Source organism: Balaenoptera ricei, chromosome 17 (genome assembly GCF_028023285.1).
Source record: "Balaenoptera ricei isolate mBalRic1 chromosome 17, mBalRic1.hap2, whole genome shotgun sequence".
In the NCBI taxonomy this organism is placed as follows: domain Eukaryota; kingdom Metazoa; phylum Chordata; class Mammalia; order Artiodactyla; family Balaenopteridae; genus Balaenoptera; species Balaenoptera ricei.
Window position 1 is genome coordinate 43,592,173 of NC_082655.1, and position 21,988 is coordinate 43,614,160.

The 21,988-nt window shown below is 35.0% G+C and overlaps 1 protein-coding gene across 7 annotated transcripts in view; it reads left to right on the forward strand.

The window, feature by feature from the left end:
• Nucleotides 1–2,391: 2,391 nt before the first annotated feature.
• TRIQK (triple QxxK/R motif containing) overlaps nt 2,392–21,988 on the forward strand; it is a 96,626-nt gene continuing 77,029 nt past the window's right edge. For 4 of the 7 annotated variants that reach the window (XM_059902042.1, XM_059902043.1, XM_059902041.1 and 1 more), the window contains exons 1-2: nt 2,392–2,510; nt 19,573–19,732. The gene's annotated coding sequence lies outside the window, so the exon portion shown is untranslated. Of the gene's footprint in view, nt 2,513–19,572; nt 19,733–21,988 lie in introns of all 7 variants that reach the window. The other 3 variants (XM_059902045.1, XM_059902046.1, XM_059902048.1) reach the window with 2 other exon arrangements.

The following is a 21,988-nucleotide window of genomic DNA, read 5'->3' on the forward strand; positions in this document are numbered from 1 at the left end:
CTGCAAATTGATCCAAAATGATTCTCCCAAATTTCAATCTATATGCACATTTATCTAGACGAAAGATGGTGGCACATATAATTATTAGATTCTAGTTGACAATTCAACTTACCACAAATTTAACTAAATGACATATCTGCCATTATATAATAAAGAAATAGGTATATTCATAACATATATCTGGATGTTTAATTTTATGTAAAGCCATTTATTTCTTGTTCAATGTCCCTAGATATACTTTATTTGGTATTTGGTTAGTATATTCCTCATAATTTCTTCTAATACATATTTGTGCCTAGGAGGGAATTTTAAATTATACACGTTCCAAGTATTGGAGAACAAGCATGAGTTGAAAAATAAATAATTGAGGTCTGGATAACATGAGACTCTCTTACACCAAAAGTTTAAAGTATTAAAAGTTAATTTGAAACATTATTTTTTGGAGTTTAATTATTTTAAAAGATGCTTGCAAGACTACTTTGGAATAGCCATATTCATGGAAGGTAAGTTGGCTAGTGCCCACCTTATAGATCAGTAAACTACTTGCAGACAATTTGTAAGGAAAAGCTATCTCATAAGGGTATGTTCAAGATAAGAAATTCATTGGCAGAGACTCATTACTCACAGTTTTAACCTTATTTCCTCACTGTGGATACAGTTTGAAAATTTATTCCTGTGTATGTGTAACACACTATTTTCTACGAGATGTTTAAATAGATACCAAGGTGTAGAGTTCCAGAAATTTGAATATATGCTTCAAACATCTGGAGTTATACATATGGGGAATATACAGCTGTGTTTATTTCAATGATTACACATTTACATGCATATAATACATTTATTTAAATGTATAATTTCTTATATATGTGAGAATATTCAAACACATTTGCTGTACTTATTCGAATATGCAATTGAAAAAGGATTCAAATAAATAATTCACCATTTTTATTTAAATCTTACAGTATTTATTTGTATAATGTACTTATTAATATACAATCAGAGCACTTTTTAGTGTAAAACCAAATATTTTTAAAAGATTAAAGTAACAATCGGGATCATGAGTCATACAAATGAAGAAATTTTTTGTACAGAGGTATTCATAGCTAGCAAACTTTCAGAAGAATTTGGAAATTCAGCAGGACAAGAGAATAAAAGCATTTGCAATTGGAATGTGTTTCTTTTATTCTAACAAGTTTATCATAGTATAGTGGCCATTTTAATTGAATCTCAAAGCACTTATCCAGAGGCATTGTTTTTGTTTGTTTGTTTTTATTTTCTTTCTTACTACCTTATCTGACAAGACAAACACTTCTGGGTATTGGTATAATATAGAACGAAAAAGGATTTTATTATTTTAAAGCTGCACACATGCAAATCTGGTCAAGAGTATTAAGATAATCTCATTTAACTCTACCTTTATTTCTGGAAGAGGAACTGGACCAACAAAGGATTTAGAAGGACAAAAAATAAAATTACATTTTTAGACTCAATTCCTGGCCCTGATATCTTGGGAGATTTCAGAGAATCTTCTAGTTAGTCTGTTTATACTTGTCCAGTTCTTTTGTATGCTATTTCCTTTCTCAAGGTTTTCTTTTGTTTGTTCGTTTGTTTTTAAAGATTTGACGGGCTGTCCTAGAGAAAAGTGACTCATGTTTCAGCAAGAGAAAAATTAAATTGGAAGTCACATAATTTTTTTAAAAGAAGTTTGAGTTCAATTTACTACAGTATAAAAATAATGACTGCAGGCACTTTTTCATGTGTTGAACGACTGAATAAACGTCACTCACAGCCTCAGTTTCTTCGTTCTTAAGCTGTGGATAATAACATCTTTCAATGGGTGTTGTGAGGATTATATAAGGTATAAATCATTCAACTGTCAGATGCTTTGCAAATAATAACTAATAACAATATTTCATTCCAATTTTGTAGGTGTGAAGACTGGGTACCTGGACATATCTCCAAATCTTAGTTGTTGGTCAGGTTTCAGGAATCACCTTTCCTAAACTGATTAATCTGTTAAAAGCTTGAATCTGCAAACAACATTGTTTTCAGACAGTTCATTCTTCTTTCCAGGGATACCCCCCCAGAGAGTGTGGATGGGGATATGTGTGTGTGTATGTGTGTTACATGAGAAAAGTTCAATAATCAGAAGAACGTATTTCTGTGCTTTATATTGAAAAACAAGTCGCAGTCCTTATTTTCAGTTTCCACGGTCACTTTGTGAGACAGGTATCAGAGCTTGGGAATTGCGTCAAAAGGAAATGCCACAGGTTCCGCGCATTTCCTTCCAGGACCCGCGCAGAGGCGGGAGAGAGAATGACCAATCGGAGCGCAAGTTAAGGCTGCTCCCGCCCCTTTCCGTCGAGCCCCGCCTCTTTTCCGTACCGCCCTCTGGGAGTAGGGGTGTGCAGCAGGCTCGTCCCGCCCCCTCCTCTGAGTGACAGGAGCGTGGACAGCAACATTTCCAGCCGGACACATAGTTTGTTGGCCCTTGCGTTGGCTGAGCTGAGGTGTGTGTGTCCAGCGAGGGCGAGGGGATTGGGGAGGCCCTGCCCGGGAAGCTCGGGGTCCGGGACTGAAAGCAGGCGCACCTCCTTAGTGGACCCCCAGTGCGTTTAGGAGACGTTTGATCCGCCCCTGGTAGCGGCACTTGGGCGGGCTGGGCGGAGGGGAGCTCTGGAAGAGGAACCCAGAGCCCGGGAAACCCAGTAGGTACGATAATGACTTAAGGACCCTTCCCGGCGAGCAGGGAGATCGCGGTGGGGGTGGGGATGGCGGCGCGGGATTCGGGCGGTGGGTGGGCGTGGCCGCCGTGGTTGCTAAGGAACGCGCGGTTCCCGCCCTGCCAGCGTGTCTGGAGCTGGCTGCTGGGCCCTAGAAACCGTAGCCCCACCCACCTCCCAAGGCCTTCCGCTAGGGTAGGGGTTGGCTCCCGTGTGCTGTCAGTTAATTCGCGTCCGTTTCACTGTCCTGATCTCTGCGTCTGTAGTTCCCGCTCAGGCCTCCCTCTCTCATGTTACTCCTCTCAACATTTTTCCTCGCCTCCCCTTCTAAAATGAACAAGTATCTGCAGACCAAAACATGTGCAGAGAAGGGCTTCAGGCAGCCTGAGGTGGCTTTATTGCCAGGATGGTGGGGCGGGATTGGGCCTTTTCCTGGTATTTCGTGAATCCCTGAACCCGCATGGTGTCCATGTGGATGACTAGGAAAAGGGAGATAGAAGATCTGATTTCTTCAGCCTGGAATTCTTTTTAATGGGTGCTGCTGTTTGAGCTCAATGAGCTTCTCAGGAAGTTGAGGCAATTCATTATTGGACATGCCCTAATATATGATCTCCCTTTCGGAGCCTATTATGGAGAAGGGTGGTACTAAGCCTATAAAGCCCTCTTTTGCTTCACTGTCCCATGTTTAATGATTAACTATGAGATGGTAACGATAGATAACCATTTCAAATCTCTTTTTTGCCCCAATCAGCTGGCCCCAAATGATTCAGCAAAACAGACATTCCAGAGAGAAAACACAAAGGAGCTAAAAGTCTGCTTTTACTTCCTTCTGCTAGGTTTACTGTATAAATCCCCAAGAAGGAAGCTTGTATTACTTGTTACCACTGGGAAGAAGACTGGCCTAAAAGTCAGGAATCTAACAGAGTTTGGAAATATTTGCCCTTAGGTAGTAACCCTCATAACTGTTTTCTCATCTGGAAAGTGGAGATACTTATGTGCCCTTTATTTCTAAAAAGTAAGGAGGAATAATTGGTTGTGAAAGTGTTATTAAAGTAATGATCTACAAGGATGTAAACTGTTATTGATTACACTTTTAATCTATCTTTTTGTCTCTATGATCTCTGTTGTCGATTCTGTATTAGGTCTTGTTAGATAGTACCTGAAATGTCTTGCATGACATTTTTTTTTTCCATTGACATCACTAGATTTTTTTCAAGTATATTCATAGCCTGAAAGAATTGGTAAAGAGTACTTTCTAATTCAACGATGAGTGACCTTTTTGGTGTCATATACCATTGTAAGAAGCCAAGGGAAGCTATTGACTCTCCCCTTAGAAAAAGACACAATTACAAGCATAAGTGGACCTTGGATAAAGAACATCTGTTTTTGATCAACTTCTTGAGGGTTAAGGAAATTACTCTCCCACCTTACCTCACTCCAAAGAGTGAGTAATTTATATCCAAAACTACTTGACTGGGAGCAGAATTGGGTCTCTTTCCTTTCTTCCGCAGTGCATCTCACTGTAGCTTACCTTAGTTCATGGTCTTCAGTGAATCCTTTTTCTTTTCTTTTCTTTTCTTTTTTTAGTGTTTAACAAACATGAGCTACCAATGATCAATAAACTGTTGCTGTCTTTCAAAAACATGTAAATTGTATTTTATTCCAAATGCCCTTTGATCATCCTCTTAAAGAATATTCTTATATTTAAGCAAGTAAAAGAGAAATTATTGTCAAATATTTTGGGAAAATGTTAAATTGTATTTTTGTAATTCTCTCTTCTATCAAAGTCCATTTTGGACAAAGAAACGCTGATTACTTTTAGTGTATGCTACTAGAATTATTTAATTTAAATGAATGATCTTTTATAACATTATAATTTCCCGTGTCTAAAAAATATTGTGTTTGACTCCACTTTGGCTCTTTTCCCGATTTCTGTATTAAAATGGAAGGCTAGAAATAGAGATATTTTGTTTGCTAACGTACCTTTATCTAGCTTTATCAGTAAAAGTGGGCATTAGTAGTAGATACTATCGTTAGATAGAGAAAACAATGAAAAGGAAAAATATATAGCTTTTGTAATAAACATAAGAGTATTTAGGAGCACTGATTGTTTCTTTAGCACTTATAATTTTATTCGAACTGTTTAGTATTTATTCCTTTGTTTACTCAACTCACTTCATTTCTAGTGGAGAAACTAGAATAAAGACAAACTGATTGCAGCGAGAATTCTAATGGAATTAAAGTTTTAGGGCCTCAATAAATAATAGCTCTTTTGAATTTGTAAACAGGTGGAGTTGGCAAGATCTGCTTCATTACTACAGAGCTGATTGGACATAGTGCTTTCAGTGGGAGACCAAAAATGAGTACTAGAACTTCCTTCCCCTTTTTAGCTCCACTCCCTTTCTCGGAACCTAGACTTTAGTCCAGTGAGAGAAAATTTCAGTTTAAAGAACAGATGCACTTACTCAGAATTGCTGGTCTGTATGATCCAGGGCAGAGAGGGAAGAAAAAGAAGGTAAACCCCTAGTGTTTACAGGTTTATAACAGGTTATCTCTACCCATTGGAATAATATGGACTGAAGGATTTCAGCTACAGATCGTGTAACTCCCCTGTTGGGAAGCTGTGAATACAGAGTGGGATCTGAGGCCAGGACTGTTAATCTAGTGCTCTGGTTTTTCATCCTGGATGGTACCTCTGGGCCATTTGAAATATGTGGAGGTGTTATTAAATTATTACAATATCTTTAAAAGCTACTGGCTTTTAGGACCCTGAGATTTAAGGATGCTGAATATTGTATAATGTAGAGGTCCTCCAGCTCAATGAAAGCTTTCCTTCCCCTACTCCAATGCCAAAATCATCTCTAGACTAGAGTGGAAGTTCCTCCATATAGAAACATGAAACTAGGCCAAATTTCCCCCTAGTCTTTGTTCATATGTACCATGTTTTTTCTTTCTTTCTTTCATTTTTTTTAATTGCAGTGTAGTTGACTTACAATATTGTATTAGTCTTAGGTTTACAACAGAGTGATTCAAAATTTTTATAGATTATACTCCATTTAATATTATTATAAAATATTAGCTATATTTCCTGTTCTGTACAATATATTCTTGTGGCATATTTATTTTATACATAGTAGTTTATACCACTTAATCCTCTATCCCTATCATGCCCCTACCTCTTCCAATCTCCCCACTGGTAACCACTAGTTTGTTCTCTGTGAATCTGTTTCTGTTTCATTATATTCATTTGTTTGTTTTATTTTTTAGATTCCACATGTAAGTGGTAATATACAGTATTTGTCTTTCTCTGTCTGACTTATTTCACTAAGCATAATACCCTCTAGGCCCATTCATGTTGTCACAAATGGAAAGATCTCATTCTTTTTATGGCTGAGTAATATTCCATTGTATATATACACACCACATCTTCTTTATCCATTCATCTATTGAGTATCTACCGTGTTTTTGATATCAATAGATTTGACTCTAAATTTGAAGGTCTTAATAAAAACACTGCTTAGAATGTAGTTATTTTTTGGTATTCTCTCAGAATGACTAAAATTACATTAATGGAAAATAGCGATACATAGTTCATCATATTTAATATCCTTAAGACTGAATATATCCTTACTGAACATATAAGAATCATAGACTCCTAGAGCTAAATTTTTTTCACCCCTATTATGTACACTTAATTCTTTCTTATATGGTACAAGTATTAAGTATCTTTACAACAATAGAGTGAGTAGGTACATATTTTCATCAAAAAGAAAAGATGACTTCTTAGCTTACTTTTTAGTTTTGAAATGTTAACAACGATAGAAAGATAAATACTCTGTACTCAGTGGTTTAACAAACTCTGTTGTGTTGAATCAGAAGGTGGAGACAGTTCTGTAAATGAGAGGATCTTTTCAATTTCATGGTTTTCAAGCCATTGAACATGGAGAATGAAGCAGGAATAAAGTAGCTTAGTTCTTCTATAGTAGTATTATGTAGGACAAAGTTGCAAAAACAACAGACCAATTAGATTGAACAACAAATTTTTGAGGAAGACGAAGGGAAGATAGTTTAATGCAAAAAGCATTTTTTACATACTTTGAATTTTAAAATATTCAAATATTGCCGGATATAGAATAAGAAATTATATGGATACCTGTGACAAAATCCTAATTGTAGATTACAGTTTATAACCTACACCAGCTAGAAGGTGCACTGGACTGAAAGTTTTAGACTTGGCTCCAGCAGTAGATACATCATTTGTTGGGTTTTATAATGTCTCCAGGCATCAAGTTCCTTATTTGTGAATAGAAAGAGTTGAAGATTTATGGTTTTCTACTGTTTTTTTCTGAAGAATATGCTTGAGTATTATGAAAATTCTCATTATTCACAGTGATTCACTTATAGCAGTTTATAGCACTGAATCTTTCTGGGCAGGAGTGTATTAGATATTTTTTAGGTATAATTTTAAAAAGAATATCCCAGTTCCTGATATCATTTTGTCTGTTCATAGAGGTCTATTCTCTGTCTCTTCTCCTTTCCTCAACATTCCCCTCACCCTCCACACATGCACACATTTGGAAAACACTGGGCTATGTAGAAATGATCTATACAGGCTCTTTCAATGCCAGAACTTTCTGGATAAATTTAGCATTTGAAATGAATAAAGTGGAACAAAAAAATCCCACAAAACCGAGGAAAAGGAAATTGGCAGAATACTCATAAGCATACCTGTGAAAATCTGAGAAGAATTTTAAGCTAAGGAAAAATATTTGAGGGAATTTTTTGATATCTAACACATGCAAGAATGCATAGCCTCTATGGATAGGAGAATGTCATATAAAAAGAGCAATGATTAAGTGACACTAGGAAGAGAATAAGATAAAAAGAGGACAAAGAAACTGAAAAATGTGAGAACTGTATTAGTTTTATATTCATGCTGTATGATTTCTGTATTTCAAAGTCTGATACAGGTTTTACTGGGCTGAAATCAAGGTATTGGCAGGGATGCATTCCTTTCTGGGGGCTCTGGGAGAGACTGTTTCCTTGCCTTTTCCAGCTTCTGGAGGCTGCCCACATTCTTTGGTTTATGGCTCCCTTCCTCCATCTTCAAAGTCAGCAACACTGCATCTCTCTGACTATTCTTCTGTAGTCAAATACATTATGACCACAACTAGGAAAACTTAACAACATTTAAAGACTCATCTGGATAATCCAGGAGGTTCTTCATTTAATCACATCTGCAAAGTTCCTTTTGCACTGTAAGGTAACATATTCACAAGTTCTAAGAATTAGGACTTGGACATCTTTGAGGAGGGACATTTCTGCCTATCACAATAACATATTAAAAGTTCACATTTGAGGCAGTAAAGAGCAGAACTGATGTTATGGTAGAAAATCTAATGTGTGGAGAATAGACTTGAAAAAATGTCCTAGCTGAAATACTGAATGCAAGAAAAGAGAGAAAGATGAATGAAGTCCATTATATGAACATTTGGAATTTCTGAAGGAGAGACTAGAAAATAGATAATTGTTCCTAAACAAGAGAACAGAACATTTACATTTGAAAAAAAGTAATAAACAAAGGGATAACAGGAAATAAAAGTTTTATGAACTAAAAAGTGACCAATGTATGCAGAAAGGATATTTCTTATATAAGATGTGACAACTCAGAGACACAATATCAAGATTTTTTTCAAATTATAATGATAAAGGAAAAAAAAATTTCATATGTATAGAAAGAGAGAGAAAAAATAGCATATTATTATCAGGAAACAAAAATTAAGCTGGTCTCAGACTTCTTTTCTGTAGTATTAAATACCAAATGACAACAGAGCAACATTTTTAAAGTTTAAAACAAAATTCCATGCAATCTGTCTTATTCACACACAGCAACAGAAAACCACTCTTAAGTATATAAAGAACTCTAAACTACATACTTTTTGCTTGGGGGGAAAAAGGACAATAATTTATAAGAAGCTGATACAATATAAATATGAAAGCGATGGTATATTAAAAAATGAACAAAAAAGATGATATATCTCAGAGCCCTAGAATATAGAGGTGGCTTTAATAATTACGTTGTCTAGTTAAAAATTCAAATGTAACAAAAAAACTGCATGAGAAGATATATAATGTAAAAATTAATTCAGTAACAGCAATCTAAATTTAAATAAAACATTGTGATTTTCTGATTTATTTATGCCAGAGATGAAACCTGGTAATTCAAGAGTATGAATAGATTAAAAAATAAACCATAGCTCAGCAAACTATGACCCGGAGCCCACCCACATCTGGCTTGTTTTTTTTTTTTTTTTTTTTAGCAGCAAAGTGTTTTTTTTTTTTTTAAGAAATTCATATTCTTTTATTTATTTATTTATTTATTTATGACTGTGTTGGGTCTTCGTTTCTCTGCGAGGGCTTTCTCTAGTTGTGGCAAGTGGGGACCGTTCTTCATCGCGGTGCACGGGCCTCTCACCATCGCGGCCCCTCTTGTTGCGGAGCACAGGCTCCAGACGCGCAGGCTCAGTAGTTGTGGCTCACGGGCCTAGTTGCTCCGCGGCATGTGGGATCTTCCCAGACCAGGGCTCGAACCCGTGTCCCCTGCATTGGCAGGCAGATTCTCAACCACTGCGCCACCAGGGAAGCCCCTGGCTTGTTTTTGAAGGACCCATGAACCAAGAATAGTTTTTATGTTTATAAATGGTTGAAAAAAATCAAACCTGATATTTTGCAATGTGAAAATTATATGAAATTCCAACTTTATTGTTTATAAATAAAGTTTTATTGGAACACAGCTACACTCATTTGTTTACATATTGTCTATAGCTGCTTTTGTGTTAAAACAGCAGTGTTGAGTAATTGCAACAGAGATATAAATGTGGTGCTCTCATAGCTTTGCGTTGCTTCTCAGAGTGCTGCAAATCACAGTGACAAAATTGAGTTATAACTTGATTTTGTCTCTTGACCTGCAGAGCTTAAAATATTTATGATCTGGCCCTTTACAGAAAAACTTTGCAACTCCTAACCTAAACTTTATATATGGACTCTAGTGTATAAGACTGAAACTTTCTTTTCAATTCACGGTACCCAGATTTACTCAGTTATTTCCCTTCAATGTTCTACTTACCCTAGCAACTCTTTGGTCTTATATGGACTTGGGTTAAAACCAAGAATCTATTATTCTTTATATTTAATAATCCAAATTTTCTCTTTTTCATCTCTGTGCTTTAGAAAAAAATTCATGTAAAGATTTTAGAATATCACTTCCAAAGACAAAAATCAGTTAATACTGCAATACTGTAAGAAGAAATAAGTACGTTGTATGTCAATCATTTAATAATCAAATATTTGTTTGGCAAGTATAGGTGAATTATTTCAGAAGAAGTGACATTGAAACAAGGTTTTGAAGGATATTTGTAAATTCAAGGTGGTTAAGGCTGGGGCTAGGGTAACATGGAGAACAAGATTGGTAAAGCCACTAAGCTGTCAGTGGGGTCATGTGATTGGGAAATGTAAGAAATTCAGTAGCTGGAACAGAATTTGGAAAAAAAAAGTGGCTGGAGTTGAGGCAATAAGACCTGCTAGCCCAGGCCAAGAAGGCTGTTATATGTCATGCAAAGCCAGTCTCATCTTGTGGGCAATGAGGATCCATTTCAGATTTTTGAACTGTAGAGCAACATGATCAGATTAGTATTTAGAATAATGGTTCTTAAATTTTTCAAGTACAGCACTCCCTAAAATTCTTTAATTCTATGACTTATACCTTCATGAAGCAAAAGTTGCCTTGGGATATACCCATTTATGTTATATTTATAACAGTTTTTCCTTTGAGGGGGATATATAAACAATCCCCCAATTTCTTTTCTCCATTTTACAGATGTAAAGTCTATATCTCAGATAAATGATCTGAACACTGTCTTCCTTGTAGAGGAAGGTGAGTGTGTTCTGTGATTAGACAGATTTGATTTCAAATCTCTACCCTTACCTTGTTAACTGCATGCCTGGAAAAGTCACCTAATCATTAGAAAACCTAGTTTTCCCAGTTGGGGTTAATTGTACTTATCCCACAGGAATATTATGAGAATTTCTGATAATGCATGCAACATACTTAACACAGTAAATGGAAACTGCTGATATTATTATTATTACTAATATTAATCATCATCATTATAAGGCTTCGACACCCATTATTCACATTTTCAGAACACAAAAGTTTTGAAAAATTATTTTTTTTCCAAGTTTTCACAAACTCATTTGAGACAAACCAGCTTTGAAATGACAAAGTACTACTTATATAGTATTTATTTTTCTAGTCATTGTAAATATTGATAAGATTTTGCTATGAAGTATTGATGTGCTGCCCCCATACTCCTCTAAGAGTGTCATGTAATTATGGTAGATATGGGACATATTACCTTTCTATAGTCTCCAAAACACATCTCGCCCAGTTTATTTTATTTAATTTTTATTTTATTATTTATTTATTTTTTAGAATTAAAAAAAAATTTTTTTTAAAAATTTAAAAGAATTTTTGAAGTGTTTTAAAAAGACTTTAAAATTCTTTTAAAAATCTGGACCATTCTTAAAGTCTTTATTGAATTTGTTACAATATTGCTTCTGTTTTACATTTTGGTTTTTTGGCTGCGAGGCATGTGGGATCTTAGCTCCCTGACCAGAGATCGAACCCGCACCCCCTGCATTGGAAGGCGAAGTCGTAACCACTGGATCACCAGAGAAGTCCCTCAAACATTTTAGATAAGGACTACAGATCTATATTATTATGATTCTTTTATTTTAATAACAGCTTCATTGAGATATGATTCACAATCATAAAATTTATCATTTTAAAGTGTACAATTCAGTGGGTTTTAGCATATTCACAGAGTTGTGCAATCACTACTATCTAATTTTAGAATATTTTCATCACCTCAGAAAGTACCCACTATCAGTCACTCCCCATCTGTTCTGCTCTCACCCTCACCATTAATCAAACTATTTCTGTCTCTATAGATTTTCTCATTCTGAACATTTAACATAAAGAGAGCAATAGGAATGATGCATTAATTGGACTTTTGTGAATGGCTTCTTTCACTTAGCATAATGTTTTCAAAGTTCATCCATGTTGTACCATGTATCAATATTTCATTACTTTTTAAGTTGAAATAATATTCAATCGTATGGTTATACCACATTTTGTTTATCTATTTATCATGGACTGTTTTCACTTTCTGGCTATAAGGATAATGCTGCTATTTACATTTGTGTACACATTTTAATGTGAACATACATTTTCATTTCTCTCACGTATATACCTGGTAGTGGAATTACTGGGTCACATGGCCATTCTGTTTAGTTTTTTGAGGAACAACCAAACTGTTTTCCAAAATGGCTGCACCATTTTGCTTTCCCACAAACAGTGTATGAAGGTTCTAGTTTCTCCACATCCACAGCAACACTTCTTATTATCTGTCTTTTGGTATAGCCATCCTAGTGTGTATGATTTGAATTGTGATTTTGATTTGAATTTCCCTAATAACTGATGATACTGGGTATCTTTTCATGTGCTTATTGGCAATTTGTATTTATTCTTTGAGGAAATATCTATTCAAATCCCTTGCACATTTTGAAATTGTTATTTGTATTTTTACTGTTGTAAGCGTTCTTCATATATTCTCTGTATATGACCCTTATCAGTTATAAAATTTGCAAATATTTTCTCCCATTCTGTGGGTTGTCTTTTCATTTTCTTGATCATATCTTTTGTAATACAAAAGTTGTTTTATTCTGATGAAGTCCAATTTACCTATCTTTTATTTTGTTACTTGTGCTTTTCATGTTGTTTCTAAGAAACTATTGCCTAACACAAGGTCATGAAGTTTTACTTCTGTGTTTTCTTCCAAGCATTTTATAATTTCAGCCTTTGCATTTAGGTCTATGACTTGGTTTGAGTTAATTTTTGTGTATGGTATGAAGTAGGAGTTCAACTTTATTCTTTTGCAGCATCATTTTTTAAAAAAGACTATGCTTTCATATTGTGACTCTTGACCTGAATTATCATCATTATTTTCAAATAGTCTACAAATTGCAAGCTACTATTTATTGAAATTCAGTTGACCTACAATATTATATTAGATTCAGGTGTACTGTATAGTGATTTGACATTTGCATACATTATGAAATGATCACCACAATAAGTCTAGTAACCATCTGTCCCCATACAAATATATTATTGACTATATTCCTTATGCTGTAACTTATTTATTGTATAACTGGAGTTTGTCTCTCTTAATACCCTTCACCTATTTCACCCACCTCCCCACCTCTCTCTCTTCTAGTAGCCACCCATTTGTTCTTTGCATCTATGAGTCTCTTTTCATTTTGTTTTGTTTGTTTGTTTGTTTTCTTAGATTCTACATGTAAGTGAGATCATGCAGTATTGGTCTTTTTCTTCACTTGATTTATTCAACTTAGCATAATACCCTATTGATTCTTTTGCATGTAGCTATCCAGTTTCCCCAACACCATTTATTGAAGAGGCTCTCTTTTCCCCACTACATATTCTTACCTCCTTTGTCATAGATTTATTGATCATATAAGTGTGCATTTCTTTCTGGACTCTGTTCTGTTCCATTGATCTGTGTGTCTTTTTTTTGTGCCAGTATCATACTGTTTTGATACTTTTGTAGCTTTGTAGTGTAGTTTGAAATCAGGGAGGGTGATATCTCCAGGTTTGTTCTTCTTTCTCAAGATTGCTTTGACTATTCTGGGTCTTTTTGTGTTTCCATACAAATTTTAGAATTGTTTGTTCTAGTTTGATAAAGAATCCTTTGGGATTTGATAGGAACTGCATTGACTCTGTTGATTGCCTTGAGTAGTATGGTCATTTCAACAATATTAATTATTTCAATCCATGAGCACAGTATATTTTTCAATTGTTTGTGTGGCTTCAATTTCTTTCATCAATGTCTTAGAGTTTTCTGAGTACAGGACTTTTACCACCTTGGTTAGATTTATTTCTAGGTATTTTATTCTTTTAAATGGAATTATAAATGGGATTGTTTTCTTAATTTCTCTTTTTGATACTTCATTGTTAGTGTATAGCTATGCAACAGTTTCTGTATATTTTTATTGAATTCATTGGTGAGTTCTAATAGTTTTGTGGTGGTGTCTTTAGGATTTTCTATGTATTTATATATGTATATAAATTATATAGTATATACATATTTTATATATATGTATATATATATTTTTATATATATATTCATGTCATCTGTAAACAGGGACAGTTTTACTTCCTCCTTTCCAATTTGGATTTCTTTTATTTCTTTTTCTTGTCTCATTGCTGTGGCTGTGACTTCTGATACTAGGTTGAATAAAAGTGGCAAGAGTGGGCATCTTTATCTTGTTCCTGATCTCAGAGTAAATGCTTTCAGCTTTTCACCATTGAGTATAATGTTGGCTGTAGGTTTGTTATACATGGCCTTTATTATGTTGAGGTACATTCCCTCTATACCCATTTTGTTGAGAGTTTTTATCACAAACAGATGTTGAATTTTGTCAAAAGCTTTTTCTACATCTATTGAGATGATCATTTTTTTTTCAATTTGATAATGTAATGTATCACATTGATTGATTTGTGAGTATTGAATCATCTTTTGTCACTGTGATAAATCCCACTTGATCATGGTGTATGATTCTTTTAATGTATTGTTTGATTTGTTAATATTTTGTTGAGGATTTTTGCATATATGTTTATCACTGGTGTTGGCCTGTAATTTTCTTTTTTTGTGGTCTCTTTTTCTGGTTTTGGTATTCAGGGTGATGTTAGCCATGTAACATGAGTTTGGAAGTGTTCCTTCCTCTTCAATTTTCCAAATAGTTTGAGAAGGATCGATGTTAACTCTTTAAATATTTGGTAGAATTCATCTATGAAGCCATCTGGGCCTGAACTTTGTTAAGAGTATTTTTTTTTATTACTGATTGAATTTGTTAATTAATGATTGAGTAAATTAATATTAATTTATTTATTAATGACTGAATTTCATTACTTGTAATTGGGCATGTCATATTCGGTTGGCCAAAAAGTTCATTCGGGTTTTTCCATTACATCTTACAGAAAAAGATGTATGTTTTCCCATACGTCTTACAGAAAAACCCAAACAAACTTTTTGGCCAATCCAATATTTTCTAAATTCTTCCTGATCAAGTCTTGGGAGATTTTACTTTTCTAGAAATTTATTCATTTCTTCTAGGTTGGCACATAATTGGTTGTAGTAATCTCTTATGAGCCTTTGTATTTCTGTGGCGTCAGTTGTAACATCTCCTTTTTCATTTTTCATTTTATTTATTTGGGCCCTCTCTGTTTTCCTTGATGAGTCTGTCTAATGGTTCATCCATTTGTTTATCTTTTCAAAAAACCAACTCTTAGTTTCATTGAGCTTTTCTCTCTCTCCCTCTTTGTTTTGTTTTGTTTTTTTTAAGTCTCTGTTTTATTTATGTCTGCTCTGATCTTTGTTATTTCTTTCCTTCTACTAACTTTGGATTTTGTTAGTTCTTTATTTTCTATCACTTTAGGTGCAAGACCAGATTGTTTCTTTCAGATTTTTTTGTTTCCTGAGGTAGGCTTGTATCACTGTCAACTTCCATCTTAGAACTACTTTTTCTGCATCCCACAGAGTTTGGATTGCTGTGTTTCCGTTTTCGTTTGTCTTCAAGTATTTTTTTACTTCATTTGATTTCCTCTATTACTCATTGGTTGTTTAAGTAGCATATTGTTTAGCTTCCACCATGTTTGTGTTTTCTGTAGTATTTTTTTTTCTTGTAATTGATTTCTAGTCTCATAGCGTTTTGATGGAAAAAGATGCTTGATATGATTTTAATCTTCTTAAATTTATGAAGACTTATTTTGTGGCCTAGCATGTGATTTATTATGGAGAATGACCCATGTGCACTTGAAAAAAAATGTGTATTTGTATTCTGCTGTTTGGGGATGGAATATTTTATATGTATCTATTAATTTCATCTGCTCCAATGTGTCATTTAAGGCCAGTGTTTTTTTTTTTACTAATTTTCTGTCTGAATGATCTGTCCTTTGATATAAGTGGGGTGTTAAAGTTTTCTACTACTGTATTACTGTCAGTTTCACCCTTCATAGTGGTTAATATTTGCTTTATTTATTTAGGTGCTCCCATATTGGCTGCATTTATATTTACAATTGTTATATCTTCTTGTTGGGTTGATCCCATTATCATTATGTCATGTCATACTTTGTTTCTTATTACAGTTTTTGTTTTAAAATCTATTTTGTCTGTCAGTGCTCACCCAGTCTTTTTTGTTTCAATTTTCATAGAGTACTTTTTTTTCATTTCCTTACTTTCAGTCTGTGTGTGTCTTTAGAACTGTAATGACTCTTGTAGAAAGCATATGTATGAATCTTAATTTTTTAATCCATTCAGCCACTCTATGTCTTTTGATTGGAGCATTAAGTCCATTTAAATTTAAAGTAATTCTTGATATGCATGTACTTATTGTCATTTTGTTAATTGTTTTTGGGTTGTTTCTGTAGTTTTTTTTTTTTTTTCTCCTTTCTTCTTTTGCTTCCCTTTTGATTTGATGGCTATCTTAGTGTTATGTTTAGATTCCTTTCTCTTTTTTTGTGTCTGTATCTATTTTAGGTTTTTGATTTGTGGTTACTCTGTGGTTCATATATAACAACCTATATACATATATATACAGATATGTATTGTGTATGTGTGTGATTATTTTAAGTTGATGATCTCTTAAGTTTGGAGGCATTCTAACCGCCTTATATTTTTACTCCCCCACCACCACGTTTAATGTTTTTGATATTATATTTTTGTTTTTGTGTCCCTTAACTATTTATTGTGGATATAGATGATTTTACTAATTTTGTCTTTTAATCTTCCTACTTTATAAGTGGTTGATTTATTGTATGTTTGCCTTTATCAGTGAGATTTTTTTTCCTTTCATAAGTTTCATATTTATAGTTGTGGCCTTTTCTTTTCTTATTAAAGGAGTCATTTTAATATATCTTTTAGACCTGGTTTGGGTGCTGAAGTCTTTTAGGTTTTGCTTGTCTGTAAAACTTTTGATCTCTCTATGAAATCCGAATGAAAGCCATGCCAAGTAGAGTATTTTTGGTTGTAGGTTTTTCCCTTTCATCATTTTAAATATATTGTGCCACTACCTTCTCACCTTCAGAGTTTCTGCTAAAAGTCAGCTGATAGCCTTATGGGAGTTCCCTTATACATAACTTGCTGCTTTTAACTTGCTGCTTTTAATATCCTCTGTTATCATTAATTTTTGCTATTTTATTTATAAAGTGTCTTGGCCTGAACCTTCTTGTGTTCATCTTGTTTTGGAATCTCTGTGCTTCCTGGACTTGGACGTCTGCTTCCTTCCCCAAGTTAGGGACTTTTCAACTATTATTTCTTTAAATAAGTTATCTGCTCTTTCTTCTCTTTATTCTGTGACTCCTATAATGTGAATGTCAGTTTGCTTGATGTTGTCCAAGAGATCTGTTAGACTATCCTAATTTTTAAAAATTCTTTTTTTGTTTTTTTTTTTCTGTTCAGCTTGGGTAATTTCCAGTAGTCTATCTTCCAGATTGCTGATCTGTTCCTCTGTATCTAATCTACTATTGATATCTTCTAGTAAATTTTTTTTATTGCAGTTATTGTAATCTTTGCTCTCTTTGTTTCTTCTTTATATTTTCTAGCTCTTTGTTGAACTTCTCACTTTGTTCATCCATTCTCCTCCTGCATTTGGTGAGCATCTTTATAATCATTACCTTGAACTCTTTATTGGGTAGATTACTTATCTCCCCTTTGTTTAGGTCTTTTTCTGAGATTCGACTTGTTCCTTCATTTGGGACATATTTCTCTGTTGCCTCATTTATCCCAGTTCTCTGTGTTTATTTCTACATGTTAGATCAGTCAGTTATGTTTCTTCTTCTTGGAGAAGTGGCCTTATGTAAGAGATATCCTATGTAGCCCAGCAGCATGTTCCCCTCTGGTCACCAGAACTATATGTCCTCGGGGTGTCCCATACATGGGCTGCATGTGCCCTCTGTTGTGGCAGGGCTGACTACCATGGTCGTGCTGGTAGGTGAGGCTGGCCCCAACCCGGTTGGCTGCGAAGCCACATGTTGTGTGGTAGCTGCAGGCCTGCTAGGGGATAGCATGAGCTCCCCATGCAGTTGGTTGTACAGCCTGGGAGAAATAGGACTGCCGCTCGCCTGCTGGTGTGTGGGGCTGAGTCCTAGCATGGCTGTTTGCATGGTCCAGGTGGGCACTGAGCTGGCACTGGCCTGCTAGTGAGCATGGCCAAGTCTCCGGGCGGCTGTCCACACAGTCCAGGGAGGCATGAGTCTGTTGCTATCCCACTGATGGCTTGAGGGAGGATTCCAAAATGGGGATTGACAATGCTGGTGGTATTGCTGTAGAATGAGCTCCCAGAAATGGTTGTTGCCAGCTTCTCTATCCCCATGGGGAGTCCCAGTTACCTCCTGCCTCTCTGGGAGGCTCTCCAAGATCAGCAAGTGGGTCTGACCCAGGTTCCTCTCAGACTACTGCTTCTGTGCTGGGATTCAGAACATGTGAAGTTTTGTACATGCCCTTTGAGAGCAGAGAGTTTGTTTCCTATAGCTGTCTGGCTCTCCCAAACATAAGACTTGCTGGTTTTCAAAGCCAGACATCCTGAGGATTTGTCTTCCTGGTGCAGGACCCCTAGGCTAGGGAGCTTAGTGTGGGGCTCAGGCCTCTTATTCCTTGGGGAGGAACTCTAAGATTTTGATATTCTTTTCATTTGTGGTTTGACAACCTGAGGAAGTGGGCTCTGACTATACCACATCTCTGCCTCTCCTATTCATCTTCTCGTGGTCCCTTCTTTATATGTTTAGTTGTGAAAAATCCTATATGCTAGTCTTCATGTTGTTCTCGTAGAGAATTGCTCTGTAAGTAGTTGTAATTTTGGTGTGTCTGTTGAACTCCAGGTGAGTTCATGGTCTTCCTACTCCACCATCTTGGCCACCTCTGCAAGCTATTTTTAACGATATAATTACAATTAGTAAAACTTGTATTCTCAAATACTTTGAGTTAAATTTTGTGTTGATTATTATTGTTAGACAGCAGTTTGGAACCACTTAAATTTGATACTCTATGTGACAGCAATTGTGGCATAAAGCTAGAGATAAGTTCAGTGCCTGGCACATAATAAGTATTTAATAAATATTCATTGAACAAAAATGAATAAACCATACATTATTTGAATGTTTTCCTTGTTGCTTTTTAATTGGCATTTGGTTTAGAAAGTAACATGTACTTAACAATTATGGCTGAATAAATATATTTATAGGTCAACTCTACAAATTGCAATAACAGAAAATAAATTCAAATTAGTCTCTACATTCATATTTAAGTCTAAAATATACTGGAAACATCTCTTAATACTTTTCAGATAATCACTATACAATGAACCATTCTTCAAGTGTGATCTGCAGAAATAATGTTACTGTTTATTACAGTGGAAGGGGGTCTTTACTTAAATAAATTTGGGACACATTGGGTCAAGTAAATTTAAATAGGCTTTTCTATTACAGGACTTCTCAGAGCTTTTTTATGAAAGTGTACCTTGTGTAAAGGGGGAGTAGTATGCAATGTTTTTCAAGTATACATGGCCATAGAAACTTAATTTGAATGAACATATAACAGAGCTAGCAAACCACAAACCACAACTTGGAAAATGCTACCACAGTGATTTTATTTTGTGGACATTAAGGAACTGGAGATCATCCATTTAATATTTCCATATACTCTATTTTGAATTCCAGTAAGAAAAAGCAACCAAGAGTATTATTATTGGTATCTGGAGTTGAATTTGCCAGGAATGTGAGCACAGCTTTCTCAGTAAAGATCTTGCCTTTGGAAACATCTTACCCCTTGACATCTCTCCAGAGTTAAGACTTGGCAGCCTCAAGGACACAGCACAAGGTGTGTTTATTTGATTTAACATTTGGCAAAAGGTGTTTTGACTTGTGGTTTGTTTTCTTTCACTTTGTTTCTCGTGTTTTGGTTTGTTTGTTTTTGGCAATGAACTTGAGTTTGGAATTAGTTCTTTTTTATGGGAGGCAGGATTACCATGGGGAAATGTTTTTACTTGGATTTACTTTATGATTTTGGGTAAATCCAAGAAAATGAAACAAGATCCATAAAACTATAAATTTTTATCTGATTAATTTGTTAAATCATTTAGTATTATTAATTGTCTATGAGAATTTGTTGCCACATTAAATATTTGGTCTCTCTTGATGTTTGATACACTATGATACTTTGATATATAACTATATGTTGATAATTATATATTGGTTAAAATCAATGTCCCTGCGTAGTAAGTAGTGAACAAATTAAGATCATCATAAAATATCTATTATTCAACATTATTTTAAATCTTTCTTGATTAATTGGTACATCTATGTCTCACATGCTTTGTGGAGAGAGGAAATATGTTATAAAATGGAAGAAAATGGGCCCCCATTATATCTGTGACCCTATCTTCTACTCTCTTCTTCCACCCCTCATGCTAATTAGAACTCTTCAATAGCTCCCCATTTCACTCAAAATAAAAGCTAAAGCTTTGAAACTGGCCTGTATGTCTCTGAAAGACCTGGCTCCTTGTTACCTCTCTAATCTCATCCCTAACTACTCACTTGCTCAGCCATACTGTCTCCCTTGTTGTTATTTGAACATGCCAGGCGGGTTCCTATCTCAGGGTTTTTCCATTATTTTCTCTACTGAATTGCTTTCTCCCTGATATCTGCATGACCAATTTATTTACTTTCTTTTGGGTTGTTATTAAAAGGTCACTTTCTAAATGAGGTCTTACGTGGTCACCATCCAAAATATCCCTGCTCTGTGTTTTCTACTTAGCATTTATCTTATCTAATAAACTATGTATTTTATACTTATTTGTCTTGTTTACTGTCATTATCATTTGCAAGAATATTAGTTATTCCTATGAGGGTAAGGGTTTTTGTTTGCTCTGGTTTTATTCTAGCAACCAGAGTAGTCCCTGGCCTTTGATGAGTGAATGAATGCATGCTTAATTTAGCAAATATTTTTTAAGGACTTACCATGAGCAGTACTAGTTGGTGAGGATACAGAAATGAAATACACAGTTCCTGCCCTCAGAAGTACACTTTGAAGGGAGGTAGAAATTGCAGCAGTATGAACAGAACTTTATCATTACTTGAGGAAGCAACATTTAATCAGACTGTGTTGGGCTCATGAAAGTCTTCCTGAAAAATGTAACCCTTTGAATCACTCAGATAGCCTAGGTTTTGCTGTAGGAACAAAGAAGCCCAAAGCTCAGTATCTTTCTTTTTTTAATTTTTATTTTATATTGGAGCATAGTTGATTAATAATGTTGTGTTAGTTTCAGGTGTACAGCAAAGTGCTTCAGTTATACATGTACATGTATCTATTCTTTTTCAAATTATTTTCCCATTTAGGTTATTACAGAATACTGAGCAGAGTTCCCTTCCACTATACAGTAGGTCCTTGCTGGTTATCTGTTTTTATTATAGCAGTGTACGTGTCAATCCCATGCTTCCAATCTTAGCACAACAAATATTTATTTCTCACACAGACTACATGTCCAAGTTGGACTGGTAGGGATTCACAGTGACCAAAGACACTGAAGCCTTCATCTGAATGTACTTCCATGATCACTGCAGAAGTGAGAAGAAAGAGTGGCTAGTTATGCACTGGCATGTAGAGTTTCACTGGTCAAAGCAAATTGCTTTATTTCAAATGGGGGACTGTGAAGTACAATACTGGCCTCTACGCAAAGGGAAAGGAAAATTGGAAGATATGTGAACAGAATTAATGACTACCATGCCTTTCTACTGTTTTAAAGGAGTATAAGATACCCAAGTAAAGAAGTATTTGAAAGCATTTTCAGAGAAAGGAAGGACATGGGCAAAGCCAGTAAGCTGTTACATATTATGATCATTTCAGAAAACTACATGTAGTTAAAACTAGTTGGGGCATAGTGCATGCGTGGGGAAAGACAGATAAAGAGATTAGTGGGAAAACAGGGGCTAGATTATAACACACTGTGGAATTAGAACTCTATCCTAAAGGACTTAGGGAGCATTGAATGATATACCTCAGAGGAATTTCCTGATTAAATTTAATTTGTGAGAGATTATTCCTGTTTTTTGTTTGTTTTTTTTTGTTTTTATTGAA